Raw genomic sequence first — 24,514 nt, forward strand, 5'->3', positions numbered from 1 at the left:
GCAGGAAGGTTATATCCAAACTTGGCAGACCAGGCATGGAGAGAAAATCCAGATGATCCAGATGATGAGTACGTAGTGAGGTGAAGGAGAGTGCAGGGGAATAATCTCGCCCCCCCTCCCCCCACCGGCCCCACCTCCCCTATGAGGAAGAAGGGGCTGGAGGAGGAATTCCGAGACAAAGATTAGAAAGAGAACCACAGGAAAACAGATACAAAATAAGGGGATGTCACATAGGGGAATATACAGTGGCAGCAAACATGAGAATAATAACATATGAGGTACACATATGGAAGGAAAGAGAGAACAGATACAAAAGTTCAGATACGGGAAAAATAGAGTACGTTAACACAACTGGAGGATTTTTTAACAGTAGAGTAATAAGGATATTGATCGGGGAAAGTAGGGTGTGGTCTAGTGACACCAGGCTTGGAAAGAGAACCCAGATGATGGGGTTGTTGTGTATAGAAGAAGCACCTCCCCCGTCATATGACGGCAAAGCCGGACTGTTGAAGGAAGGAAGGAGAAGGGGGGGGAACTCAGAAAACATAGAGAAAGAAGGGAGAATAATAGACAGGACCGAGTAAGAAAAGAACAGAAGGGAGCAGAGTATTTAATAGCCACACTAGGATAGATAACGGGTAAGGATAGAAACCCAGGAAAGAGTGAAGGCTACAACGGGGGGGAATAAGTGCTTTAACTGTAACAAGGGGGGGTCATTTTGCAAGAGAGTGTAAGGCACCTTGTACTTACTGTAATAAGACAGGGCATCAATCCCGACACTGCAGAAACATAAGAAAAAGCAGACAAGGGGAAGGGGAAAAAAAGAATAGGAGGGATATGAGAAATCTTGTTGGAGAAAAAGGTCACGTGTACGGGGTTGAGCATATGACGTCAACACATTGTATTTCGGTCAAGCTTCAAGGGGGTAATTAGATTTGAGAAATGTTGAATTGCATTGTCTAAGCAAGAATGGTATTAAATTCATGCTTTCTAGTTATGTCTATGAAAATATGTTATTAAGTAGTAATGGGTTGTGGTTACAAGTACTAATGACATGATTTCGTAAGAAGGAAGATGATTAGGGCAGGTCCCCGCGCCTCTCCCGTTGTGTAGGAAGGAGCAAGGGGGGGTGAGAGACAGTACATAGTTCAAATGATAGGAATAAAATTAAATGTATGCTTATCAACGATAGCAAGTATTTGTTTTATTAATTAGGGCCTAATCAGAGAGAACAGTTAAAGAAATTGAATAGCGAACTGAAAATTGCTATAGAGTTGGGACAATTATTTGAATTGAGAAAAAAATAAATAATGTATGGTTCTACTTCGCGGGTAAAAGAGTTGTACTTGCTTGACTGGATCGAGCAGAAGGTTGAATAGTTGAATGAAAAGCATTTATTTGACAAATTCTAATGGTTATTACTTTATTGTATTGGTTGGGTAACACCAGTGGTGTATGAAAATAATTGGTGATTTCTAAAACGATAATCTGTTCATGGTACGTTGAACAATGGGATATAGTTGTGACTATTAGGATGATGGATTTAATAAACATTGGTAATGAGTATGAAGTTATTAAACAATAGGTTTATATTTAAAAAAACATCAATGCAACAGGTTGCGATGATTAAATTAATAGAAAGGGGTTATAGGGTTATATTAGAAGGTGTAGTGAACTTAATGAAACGTGGTATTATATAGTGTCTTCCAGGATTGATGGAAGTCTCCTATAGCATTATGTTAAGGGGATGCCTGGGTTAAAATATAATGTCTTACTTACACGGAGTATGTGATTGTATTGGCTAATGAATGAAATATGACATTTACAGGGGCGACAGGAACAATAGAAGGGGAGACAGATTTTCCTATGGTGTTGATCAAATAATTGATAATGGATCATTTGAGATGAGATCACATGGAGCAGATTTAGGGGTTCAATAATCATTGTGAGATTTAAAAATGATATGATCTGAAGGGTAATCAATTAAACATAATCATTGTATACTCGAGGAATTTTGAGTGGTTTTATGGATTAGTTATGAGGAATTAGATTGATACAAACAATTATTGATGAGTTAGGACTGGGGATATCTGTATCATGTTTTGTGTGTACTTACCATCTTTAGATTACTGATGGTAATTGAAGGTTAACTAAATTAATAATTTCTCTTCCAGGAGAAAGAGATTCGCTTATCTCATTGGAATGTTGCCCAGGGATAGGGGGAGCAGTTTAGTGGAGTTTGGCAGTATTTAGGTCGTAAAAGTGAGCTACCAAATTAAGTGGGGCCTGGCAATTTTTGGTTGTTGTTTTTCAATTGGGTTTTTCAAAAAGAACAACACACCTAGTACGATGTATATAAAGGGTTGTTATTTTGATTTTAGGAGGTTTTCAACAGGTCAAAGGTGATAAGTCTTAAAGGAGCACACACAGTGAATTTTATGGAGTTTTTCGGTTTTGACTGAGTTTAGGGTAGATTTGATTTCTTATGAGAATAAATGTCATGAGGACTTAATAAACACTTGGGATAAGTAACTTTTATGAAATATTTAGAATGATGGTAATGTTTAGTACACTATGGGATGGAACAGTTCGTTGAATAATTTCAATTGCCTCTGAACTCTGTTTTGACTTTCTGGTGTTAATTAATCATCCAAACTGGTAAATTCTAAAGGCATGAGAGAAGGACTTTAAGATAGTTTATTTTACCAAGTTGAGGGTAATTTATAATACTGTGAAAAGTGTGAAGAAGATTATAATTTGGTAATAATATATATGATTTGAACCATAAAATAACAGAAGAGAGAGAGAGCTTTCCCTGAATGAGGGATACCTGTTGCTAGTCAATTGTACTAATCTTGGATTACTTTTACGGGATAGAAGTATGTTGAGGTATTATCAAATGTTGTCATTTAAATTTCATTTTTATTATGCTTTCATAAACAACAAGTTGGTATTTGAAACTAAATTAATGCAATGAGCTGCAGTAATCAGAGGAAGGCACAATCTAATGCGAAACAGCTATTACCTAGATCATTTATTTAGTAATGAGATCAGGAAGATAGGAGAAATAAAGAAGCAAGGGACAGTCTCAAAAATAAATAAGGGATGGCAATTGGATGATAAATTACCAAAATTACCTAAGTGATTGTTTAGGTAGGTGGTAATATTGACACATGGGCAGTGACATGTGTCAAGAGGAGGGATGGATGGTAGAGCAGATTAGACAACACTTTGTTGCATATGGGACTACTAATTATATTTAAAAAAACTTTTGTTCAAGATGTGTTATCTGTGCTCAAAATAATCACCAGGGCAGACAAAGGGCACCTCAGGGTGAGTATCCTCCGGCTAAGTACCCCTTCCAGCAATTGGAAATGGTATTTATAGAGTTATCACGGAGTGAAGGGAAGAAATTTAGAGAAACCCCAGATAAAGATGGGTTATTCCCCTTTGAGAAAGTGTTTGGAAGACCTTACAGAATGCCACAGTTGGCAGGACCAGAACAGGCAGACATAGAACTAGAGAATAGACTAGCAGAACACATGAGAAAATTGTTCGTTAACCGTATGTCTAAGAATTTGTGTCCTACAGGAGAATTAAAGGAGAAGGTGACTCATAGTATATAACCTGGAGACTGGGTGTGGATCCAATCATTGAGGAAAAAGGATTGAAAGCAGCTACGCTGGGAGGGACCATACCAAGTCCTATTGGTAACTGCCTTCGCTATAAGAATAGCTGAGAGAGACACTTGGTTCCACTTTACCCACTGCAAAAAGGTAGGCCCACATACCAACACCGTTGAACACACACAGAGTTAAAGAGAAGAACTGAACCATTAGGGTTCGGGGGGAAAATCTGTTAACGAAGAAACCCTACCCCGACCTTTCATCACTGTGGGGTGTTTATAGAGGTGTGGGTATGGGGAAGTACCAGGCAGGTGGGTCAGGGACAGGATTGGGATGGCGGTTTTGGGGATTTTGGGGGACTCTGAGCTGCATCATCATGTTAACCATATTAAGGATTAATCCAGGTCAACCTAAACAGGGAAATGATGCACTGATTCGATCTCGTAGAAATACTGAAACCAAGAAAGACTATTGAGGGGATGATTATTTTAATAGTTAAAGTCAGTTTAGGACAAGATGGGGGATTCAAGATACCATTCAACTTCTCCCATGAAGAGATAGGAGGTTTTGGGGGCTTTGGTAAGAAGGGGGTGTGTACAAGAAAGTTAGGTCCTAGAAGGTATGGTAAACACATTTGCACTGGGGAACATTCACGTCCTTGGGCAAGGGTGTTTAAACATACCTGGGGAACATACTATGACAATGGAATGGACGCAGCACACCGATGGGGAATTAAACAAACCCATGATAAATGTAAAACGGAACTGGTGATAACGGTAAAGTCAATTATGCAAGATGACATAGCAAGGAACTATTGGGCCTGTGTTGATGATTTCGGGGCAGATATATGTTTGAGGTTCATTTTTCAGGAGAAAAATGAATATTCCACCTCCGAGACAGATCAGCAGGTAGATCCAATGTTATCACCAGAGGTATCAACAAATAGTCTAATACCCATTGGAAGGCCCTCAGAAGGAATTCTAAATAGCACTAAACCACCAAGGGTAGAATATTTCCTCTTGCAGGAAATGAACCAAGGAGAAGTAGAAGGAATTTCAAATGAGAACTTCTGGGTAAGGTGGATGAACTACACAGCTAGGGTGTTGGGTCAAACTAATTGTTATGCCTGTTCAACAGGTAGGCCAACCCTTGTAACTGCACCTATGCCTCAGACCATGTTCTCTTGTGTGATAGATTTGGGATCAAACCAAACCTCACCTAATTGTTCTGATATTAAAATAACCACTCTTAAAAAGGATAATACTAAGGCACCCCAATTCACCATGAACCCTGGAGATTATCAATGTCATAGACACCAAAGTAATGCGAATCACAGATCAAATTGGAGAAGGGTTTACAACAATGTTTTTCTGGTGGGTTACAATTGATAAAAATGTTGACTGGATTAATTACATCTACAAAGGTTCGTTAATTAGACAAGGGATGCAGTGAAGAGAATCTCAGACCAACTATCCGCCACCTCACTCATGACCTGACTGAATAGTTTGGCTCTCGAAATGCTTTTAGCAGAGAAGGGCGGATTTGCAAGATGGTGGGAGGTCATTGTTGTACGTTTATCCCCAACAACACAGCCCCAGATGGTACAGTAACTAGAGCACTGGCAGGTCTCACTGCATTAATTAAAGAATGGGCTGAGAACTGGGGGGTGAATACATCAATGACTGGTTGGTTTGATAACATGTTGGGTAAATGGAAAACTATTGTTGTAACTATTTTAGGCGCGGCAATCGCGTCTATGGGTATGCTTGTTCTTTGTGGATGTTGTCTTATTCCCTGTGTCCGAGGGTTGTTGAGCAAGGCGTTGGAGTATGCAGTATCACAGCAAATGGTGAGATACGGCCCAATCCCGGACTCCAACCTAAGGAATGAAGAATATGACCCAGCAGGCTTGGTGGAGGATGACGACTATTCAGATAGTTTGAGACTGGATGAAACTTTTCTTTGTTCTAATGTGTGAAGGTTGCAGTGAAAATCAGATGAAGAACTGTGACTGGATGTGAATCTCTAGTTTTAAAGTTATTGTAATGATCTTTTGTGTATTAAAGTCTTGTTTTAAGTATGATGTACTAGTTAACCGATGTTGCAGGATGTGATGAAGCAAGTGTTCTTCACTATAGGCTTAGAGTGTTGTTTCCAGATAGTGGGTAAACAGGTTAGGTACCATTGCTAAAGAGTAACGTTACGCTTTTAATCATGGGGTAACCCTGATGAACCTGTATTGAATGAGACAATTTTTTAATGTTTTTATATGCAAACCAACTTAGATGCAAACCAACATATATTTTGTATGTGTGTAATATTTAGTCAAAGGGTGGATTGATAGATTCATTATTAATGACTAATTATTACACCCTGAAACTGTGTGAAATGTGTTAGAATGTGTGAGTGTAGGTCCAGTGAAGACTATGGCATTGAGCTACTATTTAGCAATGTGAGTAAGAGTTAGGCCAGACAACAAAAGACAAGGAGAGCTGACTACAGGCAACTGATAACTGAGGAACTTAGGGAGGAGAGAAACTGTTAGGCTTTTTAATGAGTATGAAATATGGTGCAGAATATTATGAGAATGGCAATAACTGAGGAATGCAGGGAGTAGGCTATGATAAGAATGTGTGTATGCATGTGAGTATATGCATGTGTGTGTGTGTGTGTGTGTGTGTGTATGTGTGTATGCATGTGAGTATATGTGTGTGTGTGTGAACTGATGGTCAGGAGAGCAGTTTTAGAGTGGAAAACTACAGCCCGCCTACAGAGGGGAGGGATTTTTTTGTATGACGTATGAGTATAAAAGATGGACTCTGAAATTGTGATGGCAGAATTCTCAATTAATAAATCTCTTACTATGCAGACCGGGACTCTGTCCGTTACTTAAATCCCAAAAGACTTACAACCTTTTGGGAGACGCACAGAGACACTGAAATAGTTTGTTAAATAATTAACATAACAGTATGTCATCTCTGTAGCTCAGTGATTTCCTGCTCCAGGTCAATGTGTCATCTCTGGAGCTCAGTGATTTCCTGCTCCAGGTCAGTGTGTCATCTCTGTAGCTCAGTGATTTCCTGCTCCAGGTCAGTGTGTCATCTCTGGAGCTCAGTGATTTCCTGCTCCAGGTCAGTGTGTCATCTCTGTAGCTCAGTGATTTCCTGCTCCAGGTCTTTAATGAGCCCTTCAGCCTGCCTCTCTGCTACTTTCTGCATCTCCAACCACGTCAATGTAGTTACCCTGCCCTCTCTCAATGGAGCGCACCAGAGCAGGGAAGACCTGTATGCTGTCTGCTAACTCTTTCTCTGTCTCTCTTTCTGAGATCAACTGAGAGTTTGATCTCCTTAACCTTCTGCTGTCATCTCCTGGATCATCTGCTGCACCGCTGCCTGTCTTCCCCAGCTGAGCCTTCCTCTCTCCACGCTCTATCATCTGAACTGACTTAATGGACTGAGCAGCCATCTCAGAAATGAAAATATTGACAAACAGATCTGGGGTTCTATTTTCGGCTGGCGCAAATGTCAAATGTGCTTTAGTTTGCAATTTCAGCATGCAAAACTGCCGGACTGGAGAGAAGAGGACCGAGCACGCCCCCATTCTCATCGATGGGGCTGTACTGGAGCAGGTTGAGAGCTTCACGTTCCTTGGTGTCCACATCACCAACAAACTAACATGGTCCAAGCACACCAAGACAGTCGTGAAGAGGGCACGACAAAGCCTATTCCCCCTAAGGAGACTGAAAAGATTTGTTATGGGTCCTCAGATCCTCAAAAGGTTCTACAGCTGCACCGTCGAGAGCATCCTGACTGGTTGCTTCACTGCCTGGTATGGCAGACTCCTGAACATCTAATCAAATGGCTACCCAGATTATTTGCATTGCCCCCCACCCCACTTTTACGCTGCTGCTACTCTCTGTTTTATCTATGCATAGTCACTTTAATAACTCTACCTACATGTACATATTACCTCAATTACCTCGACTAACCGGTGCCCCCGCACATTGGGTACCCCCTGTATATAGCCTCGCTATTGTTATTTTTACTGCTACTCTTTAATTATTTGTTACTTTTATTTTGTAATATTTTACATTGTTTTTTTTGTGTGTCTTTTTTGTTGTTGGTATTCTTTCTTAAACTTTAGTTTATTTGGTGAATATTTTCTTAACTCTATTTCTTGAACTGCATTGTTGGTTAAGGGCTTGTAAATAAGCATTTCACAGTAAGGTCTACACCTGTTGGATTCGGTGCATGTGACAAATAACATTTGATTTGATCCCCAGAATCTTTTTACCTGTCTATTTTCAAAGGTTAAATCTTAGAACATTAACAACTTCATAGTTAAGAACACTATAACAACATGGAAGAAAACGAAACGTATTCTACAAGAACTAATATCACTCCCTAAAAACACAACCCTATGGAACAATCCTTGGATAGCTTTTCAGAATTCACAGAATAAATTAAAGGCATAGAAACCGTAAATAACATGGTAACAGGAAATACATGTATTTCCATGACAGAATTAAAAAGTAATTTTGGAAGATAGGTTCAAATGCATGCAACTTACATTACAACTTAAAATGTTGATTTAAAATATTTTGGACATCAGAGCAACCTTGAAGAAATCTTATTTGTGTCAGAAAATTGTGTTTCATATGATTGATAGGTAAGATATACCAAACCTTGCAGAGAGCCGATCCAACTGACAACCTCTTAGACAAACATATCAACTATTGGAACCAAGACTGAAAAAGATGTTGGCACAAAATGGAGGGAATGATGGAGCATAACTAACGAAATTACAATTAAAGAAAAATGTACGCTTAATCCAGTATAAACTAATGTGTAGAATTAATTATACAAGATACAAAATTCGCAAATTCAAAAGCACAACAGCAGAGTCATGTCTTAAGTGTAAAACTAATATTGATTAAATAATCCATGCTTTCTGGGAACGCTATAAAGTCTGGAAGTTGTGGGCGGAGCTATAAAGTTGGCTGTCAGAAGTATTACAATGTAAACTTACTTTTAATCCATCTGTCTGCATATTTTAAGACATAGCATACGAGGGGTGTAATGAGATACCCAATGGGCTGGATGATTCTCTTCTCATCAGTCATCTTGAAAAAACATATACTAAAAACATGTAAATCAATCAATTACATTTACGTCATTTAGCAGACACTCTTATCCAGAGCAACTTACAGTTAGTGAACACATATTTATTTTTTATTTTTTTATACTGGCCCCCCGTGGGAATCGAACCCACAACCCTGGCGTTGCAAACGTCATGCTCTATCAACTGAGCTACATCCCTGCCGGCCATTCCCTCCCCTACCCTGGGCCAATTGTGCGCCGCCCATGAGTCTCCCGGTCACGGCCGGCTGCGACAGAGCCTGGATTCGAACCAGGATCTCTAGTGGCACAGTTAGCACTGCGATGCGGCGCCTTAGACCACTGCGCCACTCAGGAGACAATCAATCCACCAACATTAAGACAATGAAAAAATCAAATGATGTATTATTAAAATAGCATGGGCAACTGAGGAAAAACTAATTGGTGCATTTTAAGGCCAAGTGGCAAACAATAATGCAGGCGTGGGTGTGGGCATGTGGGTCTGGGCAGCAGCCAGGTCTCCCGTGATAAAAGTCAGTATTCTGAGGATGTTGGGAGATGACGTGGAAACCGGCCACTAGGGGCAACAGGGAGCTCTGTTACCTTCAAGTAGGTTTCAGTTTTGCTTCCATAGAGCAGAAAGCAAGGTTAAGATAAACAGGACCCAGTTGTACTGTGTTGTACAGCAAGGGTAAAAAATGTTATGTAAAATCAACCCAGGTACAGCTGAAACCACCCCACCCAACCTCAGTCCAACCTTGTCCTTGTACATGTCCTGCTGAGACCTAGTCAGTATAATGCTACAGTGGATTATAGATAACACCCTGTCAGAGAGCTGACCTCGCTATCCATCACCCTGACTGAAAGGGTAGCATCCTGTATCCTGTGTGCAGAGTGATCAGCACTCTATCAACAATCCCTCTGTAGAGAGAGAACAGGACTACGGGGGGACAGTAACTGTGGTTTTACCCGTTTCAAGCTGCTTTTTAGGCATTAGGATACTTGGAGGTCAAACTAGCATTGGGAATTTCAAATAAAATAAATAAAATAATATTTTTCACATGCGCCGAATACAACAGGTGTAGACCTTAACGTGAAATGGTTACTTACAAGCCCTTAACCAACAGTGCAGTTCAAGAAATAGAAATAGAGTTAAGAAAATATTTACTAAATAAAATAAAGTCAAGCAATAAAAAGTAACACAACAAAATAACAATAACGAGTCTATATACAGGGGGTACCGGTACCGGGTCAATATGTGGGGTACAGGTTAGTCCAGGTAATTTGTACATGTACAGTGGCTTGCGAAAGTTTTCACCCCCCTTTTATCCTAGTTTGTTGCCTTACAACCTGGAATTAAAATGGATTGCCTACCACTTCGAAGATGCAAAATATATTTTTTTTGTAAAACCTACAAGAAGTAAGACAAAAAAACTGAAAACTTGAGTGTGCATAACTATTCACCCCCCCCCCCAAAGTCAATACTTTGTAGAGCCACATTTTGCAGCAATTACAGCTGCAAGTCTCTTGTGGTATGTCTCTATAAGCTTGGCACATCTAGCCACTGGGATTTTTGCCCATTCTTCAAGGCAAAACATCTCCAGCTCCTTCAAGTTGGATGGGTTCCGCTGGTGAACAGCAATCTTTAAGTCATACCACAGATTCTCAATTGGATTGAGGTCTGGGCTTTGACTAGGCCATTCCAAGACATTTAAATGTTTCCCCTTAAACCACTCAAGTGTTGCTTTAGCAGTATGCTCAGGGTCATTGTCCTGCTGGAAGGTGAACCTCCGTCCCAGTCTCAAATCTCTGGAAGACTGAAACAGGTTTCCCTCAAGAATTTCCTTGTATTTAGCGGCATCCATCATTCCTTCAATTCTGACCAGTTTCCCAGTCCCTGCCGATTAAAAACATTCCCACAGCATGATGCTGCCACCACCATGCTTCACTGTGGGGATGGTGTTCTCGGGGTGCAGAGAGGTGTTGGGTTTGCGCCAGACATTTTCCTTGATGGGGAGTCTCACACATGCCTTATTTAGGGGCTTCATCATTCTTCAGTCTCATCTGACCAGAGTACCTTCTTCCATATGTTTGGGGAGTCTCCCACATGCCTTTTGGCGAACTCCAAACGTGTTTGCTTATTCTTTTCTTAAAGCAATGGCTTTTTTTCTGGCCACTCTTCCGTAAAGCCCAGCTCTGTGGAACTTACAGCTTAAAGTGGTCCTATGGACAGATACTCCGCTGTGGAGCTTTGCAGCTCCTTCAGGGTTATCTTTGGTCTCTTTGTTGCCTCTCTGATTAATGCCCTCCTTGCCTGGTCCATGAGTTTTGTTGTGGTGCCATATTCTTTCAAATTTTTTTATAATGGATTTAATGGTGCTCCGTGGGATGTTCAACGTTTCAGATATTTTTTTATAACCCAACACTGATCTGTACTTCTCCACAACTTTGTCCCTGACCTGTTTGGAGAGCTCCTTGGTCTTCATGGTGTCGCTTGCTTGGTGGTGCCCCTTGCTTAGTGGTGTTGCAGACTCTGGGGCCTTTCAGAACAGGTGTATATACAGTATACTGAGATCATGTGACAGATCATGTGACACTTAGATTGCACACACGTTGACTTTATTTAACTAATTATGTGACTTCTGAAGATAATTGGTTGCACCAGATCTTATTTAGGGGCTTCATAGCAAAGGGGGTGAATACATATGCACGCACCACTTTTCCATTATTTATTTATAAGCATTTTTTGAAACAAGTAATTTTTTTAATTTCACTTCACCAATTTGGACTACTTTGTGTATGTCCATTACATGGAATCCAAATAAAAATCAATTTAAATTACAGGTTGTAATTCAACAAAATAGGAAAAACGCCAAGGAGGATGAATACTTTTGCAAGGCACTGTAGGTAGGGGTAAAGTGACTAGGAATAGATAATAAACAGCAGTGTAAAATTAAAGTAAAATTAAACTAATGTCAGTAGTCCGCGCGGCCATTTGATTAATTGTTCAGCAGTCTTATAGCTTGGGGGTAGACGCTGTTATGGAGCCTTTTGGACCTAGACTTGGCGCTCCGGTACCACTTGCCGTGCGGTAGCGGAGAGAACAGTAGAGAGTAAAGTTACTGTTTATTTATTTGTTTATTGTTTAACTGTTTATTGATTATTCATCTTTGTTTGTGTTTATTTTATAAAAGTGTATCATCCTTTTTATACGTTTTATTATCGGTTTTTTACAGGGTTGCAAAAAAACTGCAACAGCAAAAAAACTGTAACAGCTCAAATATTCAAAAAAGTAGATGATTACTTCTAGGATTTCTTCTCAATTCAGAAAGGATCTTTGCAAAAAACGTGTTTTTGGACACCTTTCTGTTTTGTCAAGGACATTCAAATCAGCATTGACAAAAATCTGACCACAAATCAGAGACCACTATGATGACACACCAAATGATGACAACCAATCAGAGACCACTATGATGACACACCAAATGATGACCACCAATCAGAGACCACTATGATGACAAACCAAATGTGTTTGATGGATTGTGGGAAGATAGCAGGAATAGGCTAGTGTCCAAGATACACTCTATATACAGCAGTATATAGTCTACAGTCCAAGATACACTATATATACTGCAGTATGTAGTCTACAGTCCAAGATACACTATATATACAGCAGTATGTAGTCTACAGTCCAAGATACACTATATATACAGCAGTATGTAGTCTACAGTCCAATATACACTATATATACAGCAGTATGTAGTCTACAGTCCAAGATACACTATATATATAGCAGTATGTAGTCTACAGTCCAAGATACACTATATATACAGCAGTATGTAGTCTACAGTCCAAGATACACTATATATACAGCAGTATGTAGTCTACAGTCCAAGATACACTATATATATACAGCAGTATGTAGTCTACAGTCCAAGATACACTATATATATAGCAGTATGTAGTCTACAGTCCAAGATACACTATATATACAGCAGTATGTAGTCTACAGTCCAAGATACACTATATATATACAGCAGTATGTAGTCTACAGTCCAAGATACACTATATATACAGCAGTATGTAGTCTACAGTCCAAGATACACTATATATACAGCAGTATGTAGTCTACAGTCCAAGATACACTATATATATACAGCAGTATGTAGTCTACAGTCCAATATACACTATATATACAGCAGTATGTAGTCTACAGTCCAATATACACTATATATACAGCAGTATGTAGTCTACAGTCCAAGATACACTATATATACTGCAGTATGTAGTCTACAGTCCAAGATACACTCTATATACAGCAGTATGTAGTCTACAGTCCAAGATACACTATATATACAGCAGTATGTAGTCTACAGTCCAATATACACTATATATACAGCAGTATGTAGTCTACAGTCCAATATACACTATATATATACAGCAGTATGTAGTCTACAGTCCAATATACACTATATATATACAGCAGTATGTAGTCTACAGTCCAATATACACTATATATACAGCAGTATGTGGACACCTCTTCATATTAGTGGATTCTAATAGAGATACACTATATATACAGCAGTATGTGGACACCCTTTCATATTAGTGGATTCTCACACTATATATACAGCAGTATGTGGACACCCTTTCATATTAGTGGATTCTCACACTATATATACAGCAGTATGTGGACACCCCTTCATATTAGTGGATTCTCACACTATATATGCAGCAGTTTGTGGACACCCCTTCATATTAGTGGATTCTCACACTATATATACAGCAGTATGTGGACACCCCTTCACATTAGTGGACTCTAATAGAGATACACTATATATACAGCAGTATGTGGACACCCCTTCATATTAGTGGATTCTCACACTATATATGCAGCAGTTTGTGGACACCCCTTCATATTAGTGGATTCTCACACTATATATACAGCAGTATGTGGACACCTCTTCATATTAGTGGATTCTAATAGAGATACACTATATATACAGCAGTATTGTCACGCCCTGGCTCTGGGGACTCTAATATGTTGAGCCAGGGTGTGTATAGTCTATGTGTGTTCTAGGTTTCACTTTCTGGTTTGGTATATCTATGTTGGCCAGGGTGGCTCCCAATCAGAGACGGCTGTAGCTCGTTGTCTCTGATTGGGAGTCATACTTAGGTAGCCGTTAGGCATTCATTTGGGGTGGTTTCTTGTTCGTATTTGGTTTGTGTATTACCATTGATTGTCACGTCATCGTTTTGTTGTTTTGATCGTGTGATCATTCTATATATAAATATGTTCGCCTTCAACGCTGCGCCTTGGTCCTCCTCTATGTATGACGATCGTGACAGAAGAAACCAACCAAGACTTGACCAAGCAGCGTGTCCAGGAGCCATCGCCAGGGAGATCTCTAGCAGATCTCCTTCGCCTCCTCGACTGGGTCAAGCCGGGTGAGGAAGAGAAGGGCTTGACATTGAGGCAGAAGGGCAAAAGGCTGGCGAGGGACATGGAGACCTTGTCCACGGGTAGGAGAGACGCCCAGAAATTTTTTAGGGGGGGGCTAACGCCGTGGACGACGGGCCAGCAGGAGACCGCGGCAGAGCGGCCCAGCGGGTTGGCAGAGGAGGCCGCCAGGTTACGGGGGCCACTGGTCGAAGAGGGGGTGGAAGGTGTAGAGGCACGGCGAGAGGTACTGGGGTGTGTTACCAGTCCGGTCCGGCCCATTCCAGATCCCTGCGTAGGACCAGTGGTGTGTGTCCCCAGTACGGTCCGGCCTGTTCCTGCTCCACGCACCAAGTCAGTGGTGCGCTCGTCAGCCCGGCTCGGCCCGTTCCTGCTCCCCGCACCAAGTCAGTGGTGCGCTCGTCACAGCCCGGCTCGGCCCGTTCCTGCTCCCCGCACCAAGTCAGTGGTGCGCTTCGCCAGCCCGGCTCGGCCCGTTCCTGCTCCCCGCACCAAGTCAGTGGTGCGCCCGTCAGCCCGGCTCGGCCCGTTCCTGCTCCCCGCACCAAGTCAGTGGTGCGCCCGTCAGCCCGGCTCGGCCCGTTCCTGCTCCCCGCACCAAGTCAGTGGTGCGCTTCGTCAGCCCGGCTCGGCCCGTTCCTGCTCCCCGCACCAAGTCAGTGGTGCGCTTCGTCAGCCCGGCTCGGCCCGTTCCTGCTCCCCGCACCAAGTCAGTGGTGCGCTTCGTCAGCCCGGCTCGGCCCGTTCCTGCTCCCCGCACCAAGTCAGTGGTGCGCTTCGTCAGCCCGGCTCGGCCCGTTCCTGCTCCCCGCACCAAGTCAGTGGTGCGTTTCGTCAGCCCGGTTTGGCCCGCTCCTGCTCCCCGCACCAAGCCAGTGGTGTGCGTCGTCAGTCCGGCACGGCCCGTGCCTGTTCCACCGGTGGCTGGTCCGGCACCGGTCAGATGCTTCACGCCGGAGCTAGAGCAATCCGCTCCAACAGTGTGCAGTCCAGCTCCGGCCAGCGGGGCCAGACCGGACCAGGGGTACTTTGTGGGGTTGGAGAGGGAGCGGGGATCAGGCCCGGAGCCGGATCCGCCGCCTAAGCGGAGTGCCCACCCGGTCCCTCCCCTGTGGTATTTGGTGGGCGCGGTCGGAGTCCGCGTCTTTAGGGGGGGGTACTGTCACACCCTGGCTCTGGGGACTCTAATATGTTGAGCCAGGGTGTGTATAGTCTATGTGTGTTCTAGGTTTCACTTTCTGGTTTGGTATATCTATGTTGGCCAGGGTGGCTCCCAATCAGAGACGGCTGTAGCTCGTTGTCTCTGATTGGGAGTCATACTTAGGTAGCCGTTAGGCATTCATTTGGGGTGGTTTCTTGTTCGTATTTGGTTTGTGTATTACCATTGACTGTCACGTCATCGTTTTGTTGTTTTGATCGTGTGATCATTCTATATATAAATATGTTCGCCTTCAACGCTGCGCCTTGGTCCTCCTCTATGTATGACGATCGTGACAAGTATGTGGACACCCCTTCATATTAGTGGATTCTCACACTATATATAGAGCAGTATGTGGACACCCCTTCATATTAGTGGATTCTCACACTATATATACAGCAGTTTGTGGACACCCCTTCATATTAGTGGATTCTCACACTATATATACAGCAGTATGTGGACACCCCTTCATATTAGTGGATTCTCACACTATATATGCAGCAGTTTGTGGACACCCCTTCATATTAGTGGATTCTCACACTATATATACAGCAGTATGTGGACACCTCTTCATATTAGTGGATTCTAATAGAGATAAACTATATATACAGCAGTATGTGGACACCCTTTCTATCAGAAATTATGTGATGTGTATGCGGCGGTGAAGTCAGGCACAGGACACAGAGGATCAGGAATGACTACTTTACTTCCAAAACTAATACGCACAAAACAAAGCCTCCAAACACAAGAGGAGATACACGCGGAGTGCGTAATAACGAGCTTCTCGATGCCGAACATACGTACAAGACACAAGGACAATAACACACAACACACAATGCACGACAGAGGGTTCAATAGGGAATACAATACAACATGATGGGGAACAGGTGTACACAATCAGACACAACAAGTCAAACACCGAAACATAGATCGGTGGCAGCTAGTACTCCGGGGACGACGAACGCCGAAGCCTGCCCGAGCAGGGAGGAGGAGCAGCCTCGGCTGAATCCGTGACAGTAGCCCCCCCTTGACGCGCGGCCCCAGCCGTGCGCCGACCCCAGCCTCGGGGACGGCCAGGAGGACGCGGAGCAGGGCGAGTCGGATGACTCTGGTGGAAGTCCCTCAACAAGGAGGGATCTAGAATGTTCCTCCTGGGGACCAAGCACTGTTCCTCCGGACGGTACCCCTCCCACTCCACGAGATACTGCAGGCCCCCCGTCCGACGCCTCGAATCCAAGATGGACCTGACTGAGTACGCCGGAGCCCCCTCGATGTCCAGCGAGGGCGGAGGAGCCTCTCGTACCTCATTCTCCTGGAGTGGACCAGCCACCACCGGCCTGAGGAGAGACACATGGAACGAGGGGTTAATGCGATAATACCTGGGCAGTTGTAACCTATAACATACCTCGTTCAATCTCCTCAGGACTTTAAAGGGCCCCACAAACCGCCGACCCAGCTTCCGGCAGGGCAGGCGAAGGGGCAGGTTTCGGGTCGAGAGCCAGACCCGGTCTCCTGGTGCATACACCGGAGCCTCACTGCGGTGGCGATCGGCACTCGCATTTTGCCGCCTGATGGCACGCGGCAAATGGACGTGCGCAGCATTCCACGTCTCCTCCGAGCGCCGAAACCACTCGTCCACCGCAGGGGCCTCGATCTGGCTCTGATGCCAAGGTGCCAGAACCGGCTGGTAACCTAACACACACTGGAAAGGTGTCAGGTTAGTAGATGAATGACGGAGGGAGTTCTGGGCTATCTCTGCCCAGGGAATATATCCCGACCACTCCCCCTGCCGGTCCTGGCAATATGACATCAGAAACCTACCCACATCCTAGTTAACTCTCTCCACCTGCCCATTACTTTCGGGGTGAAAACCTGAGGTAAAGCTAATCGAGACCCCCAGACGTTCCATAAATGCCCTCCAGACCCTGGAGGTGAACTGGGGACCCCGATCAGACACTATATCCTCAGGCACCCCATAGTGCCGGAAGACGTGTGTAAACAGGGCCTCAGCAGTATGTAAGGCAGTAGGGAGACCTGGCAGGGGAATGAGGCGGCAGGCTTTAGAAAACCGATCCACAACGACCAAAATCGTAGTGTTTCCCTGAGAGGGGGGAAGGTCCGTCACAAAATCCACCGATATGTGAGACCACGGCCGTTGTGGAATGGGTAGGGGTTGTAACTTCCCCCTGGGCAGATGTCTAGGCGCCTTACACTGGGCGCACACCGAGCAGGAGGAAACATAAACCCTCACGTCCTTGGCTAAGGTTGGCCAGTATTTCTCACTAAGGCAGTGCACTGTCCGACCAATACCTGGATGACCAGAGGAGGGTGATGTGTGAGCCCAGTATATCAACCGGTCGCGAACCTCGAGCGGCACGTACCTCCGACCCTCTGGACACTGTGGAGGAGTAGGGTCGGAACGTAACACCCGCTCGATTTCCGCATCCACCTCCCACACCACTGGTGCCACTAAACACGACTCCGGGAGTATGGGAGTGGGCTCAATGGACCTCTCCTCGGTGTCATATAGTCGGGACAGGGCATCTGCCTTAGCGTTCTGGGACCCTGGTATATATGTGAGCTTAAATACAAAGCGGGAAAGGAACATCGACCACCTTGCCTGGCGAGGATTCAACCTCCTCGCTGCCCGGATGTACTCCAGGTTACGATGGTCAGTCAGAATGAGAAAAGGGTGTTTAGCCCCCTCAAGCCAATGTCTCCACACCTTCAGGGCTTGAACCACAGCCAGCAGCTCCCTATCCCCCACGTCATAATTGCGCCCCGCTGGACTGAGCTTCTTAGAATAGAAAGCACAGGGGTGGAGTTTAGGTGGCGTACCCGAGCGCTGAGACAGCACAGCGCCGATCCCAGCCTCGGAAGCATCCACCTCCACCTGGAATGCCAAAGAGGGATCCGGATGCGCCAGCACCGGAGCCGAGGTAAACAGGTCCTTCAAGTGTTTAAACGTCATATCAGCCTCAGCTGACCACTGCAGGCGCACCGGACCACCCTTTAGCAGAGAGGTAATGGGAGCCGCTACCTGTCCAAAGCCCAGGATAAACCTCCGGTAGTAATTGGCAAAACCCAAGAAGCGCTGCACTTCCTTTACCGTGGTCGGGGTCTGCCAATTACGCACGGCAGAAACGCGGTCAACCTCCATCTCTACCCCTGACGCGGACAGCCGATGTCCCAGGAAGGAGATGGACTCCTGGAAGAACAGACATTTCTCCGCCTTCGCATACAGGTCATGTTCCAACAGTCTACCAAGCACTCGACGCACCAGGGACACATGCTCGGCTCGTGTAGCGGAATATATTAGGATGTCATCAATATATACCACAACACCCTGTCCATGCAAGTCTCGAAAAATCTCGTCCACAAATGATTGGAAGACTGAAGGAGCATTCATTAACCCGTATGGCATGACGAGGTACTCATAGTGACCTGAGGTGGTACTAAATGCTGTCTTCCACTCATCTCCTTCCCTAATGCGCACCAGATTGTACGCGCTCCTGAGATCTAATTTTGTGAAGAATCGCGCCCCGTGTAATGACTCCGTCATGCTAGCAATAAGAGGAAGATGATAGCTGTAGTTGATGGTGATCTGATTTAGACCACGGTAATCAATACACGGGCGTAAACCCCCATCCTTCTTCTTCACAAAAAAGAAACTTGAGGAAGCAGGGGAAGTAGACGGCCGTATGTAACCCTGTCTCAAAGATTCGGTGACGTAGGTTTCCATAGCGCCCGTCTCCTCCTGAGATAGAGGATACACGTGACTACGTGGAAGCGCAGCACCTACCTGGAGGTCTATCGCACAATCCCCCTGTCGATGAGGTGGTAATTGAGTCGCCTTCCTCTTACTGAAGGCGAGAGCCAAATCGGCGTACTCAGGTGGAATATGCAAGGCGGGAACTTGGTTCGGGCTTTCCACCGTCGTTGCCCCTACGGAAACGCCTAAACACCGCCCAGTACACTGATCAGACCATCCCTGGAGAGCTCTCTGCTGCCATGAAATGTTGGGGTCATGAGCGGTTAACCATGGAAGCCCCAACACCATGGGAAACGCAGGAGATTCAATCAAATACAATCGTACTATCTCCTCATGACCCTCTTGCGTTGTCATCCGGAGAGGCGCCGTGACCTCCCTGATCAAACCAGACCCCAACGGGCGGCTATCTAGGGCATGAATGGGGAAGGGCACATCAACAGGCACGATAGGAATCCCTAACTTATAGGTGAACTGACGATCAATGAAATTCCCAGCTGCGCCTGAATCGACTAGCGCCTTATGCTGGGAGTGAGGAGAAACCTCGGGAAACACCACTTTAATACACATATGATCAGCAGAGAGCTCTGGGTGAGTTGGGTGCCTACTCACCGGGAAAGACTCATCAGTGCGTCGCCCACTGCCTCGATTCCTAGGAGACCTTCCCCAGCACCGGCCACAGTTGGTGCAGGGGACAGCCTCCCTCCTGGTCTCCCTACTAGACTCCCTAGCCCCAGCACCCCCGAGCTCCATAGGGGTCGGCTCGGAAGTGCTGGGGGATGGAATGGACGGCCCCGAATCCGGACGTCCGCGGGTAGCCAACAGGGTATCCAGGCGAATCGACATGTCCACCAGTTGTTCAAAGCTGAGGTTGGTGTCCCTGCAGGTTAATTGCCGACGCACGTCCTCCCTCAGGCTGCATCTGAAGTGGTCGATGAGGGCCCTCTCATTCCATCCCGTGTTGGCGGCTAGCGTCCGGAAGTCCAGCGCGAACTCCAGCGCGCTCCTCCTCCCCTGTCTAAGGTGGAATAGACGCTCACCCGCCGCTTTTCCCTCTGCAGGATGATCGAATACTGCCCGGAAGCGGCGGGTGAACTCCGCATAGCTGACCGTAGCTGCGTCTATCCCACCCCATTCGGCGTTGGCCCACTCCAGCGCCTTGCCGGACAGACAGGAGATGAGGGCTGACACACTCTCGTATCCCGAGGGCGCCGGGTGAATGGTGGCGAGGTAGAGTTCCACCTGGAGTAGGAACCCCTGACACCCGGCCGCGGTGCCATCATAAGCCCTCGGGAGCGAGAGCCGAATCCCACTGGACTCCGGAGATGGACCAATGGGTATGGCTGATGGTGGTTGCATCGTAGGAGGAGGTGTGGGCAAACCTCCCCTCTCCCATCGCCTCAAAGTGTCCATCACTTCTTGCATGGTGGTACCCAGGTGCTGGATCCTGGCCTCTTGGAGGATTATGCGCTCCTCCAGTGATCCCCTAGGCACAACCGATCCTGCTGACTCCATGGTGGTGTGTTATTCTGTCAGAAATGATGTGATGTGTACAAGACACAAAGACAATAACACACAACACACAATGCACGACAGAGGGTTAAATAGGGAATACAATATAACATGATGGGGAACAGGTGTACACAATCAGACACAACAAGTCAAACACCGAAACATAGATCGGTGGCAGCTAGTACTCCGGGGACGACGAACGCCGAAGCCTGCCCGAGCAGGGAGGAGGAGCAGCCTCGGCTGAATACGTGACACCTTCATATTAGCGGATTCTCACACTATATATACAGCAGTTTGTGGACACCCCTTCATAGTAGTGGATTCTCACACTATATATACAGCAGTATGTGGACACCCCTTCATATTAGTGGATTCTAATAGAGATACACTATATATACGGACACCCGTTCATATTAGTGGATTCTAATAGAGGTACACTATATATACAGCAGTATGTGGACACCCCTTCATATTAGTGGATTCTCACACTATATATACAGCAGTATGTGGACACCCCTTCATATAATAGTGGATTCTATTTCAGCCACACCCATTTCTGACAGGTGTATAAAATCAAGCACACAGCCATGCAATCTCCATAGAATTGGCAGTAGAATGGCCTTACTGAAGAGCTCAGTTTATTTCAACGTCGCATCGTCATAGGATGCCACCTTTCCAACAAGTCAGTTCGTCAAATTTCTGCCCTGCTAGAGCAGCCCCGGTCAACTGTAAGTGCTGTTATTGTGAAGTGGAAACGTCTAGGAGCAACAATGGCTCAACCGCGAAGTGGTAGGCCACACAAGCTCACAGAACGGGACCGCCGAGTGCTGAAGCATGTAGCGCATATAAATCGTCTGTCCTCGGTTGCAACACTCACTACTTAGTTCCAACCTGCCTCTGGAAGCAACGTCAGCGCAAGAACTGTTTGTCAGGAGCTTCATGAAATGGGTTACCATGGCAGAGCAGCCGCATACAAGCCTAAGATCACCATGCGCAATGCCAAGTGTCAGCTGGAGTGGTGTAAAGCTCGCTGCTATTGGACTCTGGAGCAGTGAAAACGCGTTCTCTGGATTGATGAATCACGCTTCACCATCTGGCAGTCCGATGGACGAATCTGGGTTTGACGGATGCCAGGAGAACGCATAGTGCAAACTGTTATGTTCGGAAGAGGAGAAATAATGGTCTGGGGCTGTTTTTCATGGTTCGGGCTAGGCCCCTTAGATCTAGTGAAGGAAAATCGTAACGCTACAGTATACAATGACATTCTAGACGATTCTGTGTTTCCAACTTTGTGGAAACAGTTTGGGGAAGGCCCTTTCCTGTTTTAGCATGACAATGCCCTCATTAACAAAGCGAAGCGAGGTCCATACAGAAATGGTTTGTCAAGATCAGTGTGGAAGAACTTGACTGGCTTGCACAGAGCCCTGACCTCAACCCCATCGAACGCCTTTGGGATCAATCAGAACGCCACTGCGAGCCAGGCCTAATCGCCCAACATCAGTGCCCGACCTCACTAATGCTCTTGGTGCTGAATGGAAGCAAGTCCCCTTAGCAATGTTCCAACATATAGTGGAAAGCCTTCCCAGAAGAGTGGAGGCTGTTATAGCAGCAAAGGGGGGACCAACTCCATATTAATGCCCATGATTTTGGAATGAGATGTTGGACGGGCAGGTGTCCACATACTGTTGGTCAAGTAGTGTATATCCGATTACCTGTTCCCTGTCCCCATCCCTTATCATATAACATATTCCCTGTTGCTGTCCCCATACATTATAATGTATTCTATTCTCTGTTCCTGTCTCTGATCATATATCCTGTTCCCTGTTCCTGTCTAAATCTCTTATCATATATCATTTTCCCTGTCCCCATCCCTTATCATATATCCTATTTCCTTTTTCCTGTCCCCATCCCATCACTCCCCCTTACCATTAAGTCCCATCCCTCAATGTCTATGACATCCTTTTTCTGATGGTCCTGTTGCTGCTGTGGATATGGTTACCAAGGTAACATCTCTGGTGGCTTTCAAGGTACATTAGTACATAATATTGTTGCTTGATGGGAGGACAAACACACACAGGGTACAGTATTATATAGCGTTGCTGCATGGAGGGAGGACAACCAATCTCAGAGTATTAAAAGAGGCACTAGGCAGCCTGGTATCTTATAGAGGAGTGATATATAGGAACTAGGCAGCCTGGTATCTTATAGAGGAGTGATATATAGGAACTAGGCAGCCTGGTATCTTCTAGAGGAGTGATATATAGGCACTAGGCAGCCTGGTATCTTCTAGAGGAGTAATATATAGGCACTAGGCAGCCTGGTATCTTCTAGAGGAGTGATATATAGGCACTAGGCAGCCTGGTATCTTATAGAGCAGTGATATATAGGCACTAGGCAGCCTGGTATCTTATAGAGGAGTGATATATAGGCACTAGGCAGCCTGGTATCTCATAAAGGAGTGATAAATAGGAACTAGGCAGCCTGGTATCTTCTAGAGGAGTTATATAGAGGCACGAGGCAGCCTGGTATCTTATAGAGGAGTGATATATAGGCACTAGGCAGCCTGGTGGCTTCTAGAGGAGTGATATATAGACACTAGGCAGCCAGGTGGCTGCTAGAGGAGTGATATGTAGGCACTAGGCAGCCTGGTATCTTATAGAGGAGTGATATATAGCCACTAGGCAGCCTGTTATCTTCTAGAGGAGAGATATATAGGCACTAGGCAGCCTGGTATCTTATAGAGGAGTGATATATATGCACTAGGCAGACTCCTATCTTGTAGAGGATAGATATATAGCCACTAGGCAGCCTGGTATCTTCTAGAGGAGTTATATAGAGGCACGAGGCAGCCTGGTATCTTATAGAGGAGTGATATATAGCCACTAAGCAGCCTGGTATCTTATAGAGGAGTGATATATAGAGAGTAGGCAGCCTGGTATCTTCTAAATGAGTGATAAAGAGGCACTAGGCAGCCTGGTGTCTTCTATTGGAGTGATATATAGGCACTAGGCAGCCTGGTATCTTATAGAGGAGTGATATATAGGCACTAGCAGCCTGGTATCTTCTAGAGGTGTGATATGTAGGCACTAGGCAGCCTGGTATCTTCTAGAGGAGTGATATATAGGCACTAGGCAGCCTGGTATCTTATAGAGGAGTGATATGAAGGCACTAGGCAGCCTGGTATCTTATAGAGGGGCGATAATTAGACACTAGGCAGCATGTTGGCTTCTAGAGGAGTGATATAGAGGCACTAGGCAGCCTGGTATGTTATAGAGGAGTGATATGAAGGCACTAGGCAGCCTGGTATCTTATAGAAGAGCGATATTTAGACAAAAGGCATTCAGGTGGCTGCTAGAGGAGTTATATGTAGGCACTAGGCAGCCTTGTATCTTATAGAGGAGTGATATATAGACACTAGGCAGCCAGGTGGCTGCTAGAGGAGTTATATGTAGGCAATAGGCAGCCTGGTATCTTATAGAGGAGTGATATAGAGGCTCTAGGCAGCCTCCTTTCTTATAGAGGAGTGATATAGTGTCACGATCGTCACATATAGAGGCACTAGGCAGCCTGGTATCTTCTAGAGGAGTGATATATAGGCACTAGGCAGCCTGGTGGCTTCTAGAGCAGTGATATATAGACACTAGGCAGCCTGGTGGCTTCTAGAGGAGAGATATATAGGCACTAGGCAGCCTCCTATCTTGTAGAGGAGAGATATATAGCCACTAAGCAGCCTGTTATCTTCTAGAGGAGTGATATAGAGGCACTAGCCAGCCTGGTATCTTATAGAGGAGTGATATATAGACACTAGGCAGCCTGGTATCTTATAGAGGA

Source organism: Coregonus clupeaformis, chromosome 1, assembly GCF_020615455.1.
Source record: "Coregonus clupeaformis isolate EN_2021a chromosome 1, ASM2061545v1, whole genome shotgun sequence".
NCBI classification, from domain to species: Eukaryota; Metazoa; Chordata; class Actinopteri; order Salmoniformes; family Salmonidae; genus Coregonus; species Coregonus clupeaformis.